Below are 1692 nucleotides of genomic sequence, written 5' to 3'. Positions count from 1 at the left end.
TTTGGGAGGCTGAGGCGGGTGGATCACCTGAGGTCAGGAGCTTGAGACCAACCTGGCCAACATGGTTAAACCTTATCTCTACTGAAACTACAAAAAAATTAGCCAGACATGGTGGTGGACACCTGTAATCCCAGCTATTTGGGAGGCTGAAGCAGGAGAATCACTTGAGCCCAGGAGGTAGAGGTTGCAGTGAGCCGAGATTGTGCCATTGCACTCCAGCCTGGGTGACAAGAGGGAGACTCCATCTTAAGAAAAAAAAAAAAAGGAGAAAGCAAAGTTGTTAACTGTCCTATCATGCTACATTGAACCTTTTAGAAAACTTGGCATAATTTTTTTTTCTTGTTATCGTGTATCATAAATGCCAGTAATCTCCAGGATTAGCAACACAAAACTAAACCTCTCCACATTATCTTTCCTGAGTGGTGTTTTCTTTGGTGATTGCTTCCCTCCGCCACCTTAATTTTCAGAAGAACCGAAATAGTGACATCTGCACTGAGTTATTGTAGTATAAAACAGCTCAGAGGATCTAAAACTAAAATTGCTTTTTAGATATGAATGAAAAATTTTTTATAAGTCGTTGGGAGATCCTTGCTTTTGCCTAATATGGTAAAGGTAGTTGTCAAAAGTAACTACATATATATTTTATAGTTTACAGAAAAAACTAATGCCCTGCATTCTCCCTGGAAATCTTCTAACCAGCAGTTTTACTTAGGTTCAAAACGATTTATAGTTGACCTTCATAATCACAGATGCCCAACAGTATTTGTCCATATCTCTCTTATGAATAACATTCTGCTTGAAGTCCGGTTGTTTGTGTATTTGTCTTATCTCTCCTACAGATTGCTGAGTCCTCAAGAGTGAGAACAAGAACTTACTCATGTCTGTATCTTCCACAGGACTTGTGTTTTATAGGTACTAGGTTGTTTAATACAGTGTTTAAGTGAATTTATTAGGGGGAAAATAGCATTCCAAATTGTAAATTAGTAGGATTTGCATGAAATGGCTTTATCTTACTTGAACCTTTTTTAAGTTATTAATTCAGATGAAATGTGGATTACATTCTACACTCTCTTTACGCTTGCCGGCTCCCCAGGTACCCTTTGATCTTTCCTACTTAAGCAGCCTGGACCCTGGTCCATTAAAGTATTTCCACAATTGGACCATCTATTCCTGAACCAAGTAGGAGAGTTTCTACTTTGAATTCTCCTTCTGCATTTTAGAAATTAGGGGAATTCTGTCCTTATTGTAGATCACTTATGGATTATTAGATGGTACGTCTGTCATTATGTCTATCCCGGTGTGATTGTGTTACAATAAAAATCGAATCAACACAAATTTGAGCACCTCAGTTTTCTTGCCTGTAAACTGGGAATTTTCCTCCTTAAAACTTCTGTGAGTATGAAGTATGTTAAAGTGACTAGGTTGAAATGAAATGATTGTATAAATAGCACAGAGGTTAATCATCGAAACTTGGACTTGGCTTATATATGCACAATTCACTTTCCTTACAGTTTGGCTAAGATAGCTATTTTAAAGGCAACGTTAATACTAACTAAAGGAAAAACGAAGCCCAAACAAGAAGTTGCAAAAGCATAGGATTAGGCAGATTTTTAGAGGGCATACCCTTTCCCATCATGTAACTAAAATGTAGTCACAAGTTAGTTTTGCTGTACTTGCTTTTTGCCTTCACCT

General features: G+C 37.6%; 1 long non-coding RNA gene across 1 annotated transcript; it reads left to right on the top strand.

The window, feature by feature from the left end:
- The first annotated feature begins 219 nt into the window (after positions 1-219).
- Positions 220-1335, top strand: LOC116548436. The gene is made up of 2 exons (XR_004267429.1): positions 220-912; positions 1094-1335. It is a non-coding gene; the product is annotated as an uncharacterized LOC116548436 (long non-coding RNA).
- The last annotated feature ends 357 nt before the right edge of the window (positions 1336-1692 follow it).

This window comes from Sapajus apella, unplaced genomic scaffold, assembly GCF_009761245.1.
Source record: "Sapajus apella isolate SASKATOON/1434 unplaced genomic scaffold, GSC_monkey_1.0 scaffold12187, whole genome shotgun sequence".
In the NCBI taxonomy this organism is placed as follows: Eukaryota; Metazoa; Chordata; class Mammalia; order Primates; family Cebidae; genus Sapajus; species Sapajus apella.
This window is presented reverse-complemented; position numbering and strand designations above follow the sequence as displayed.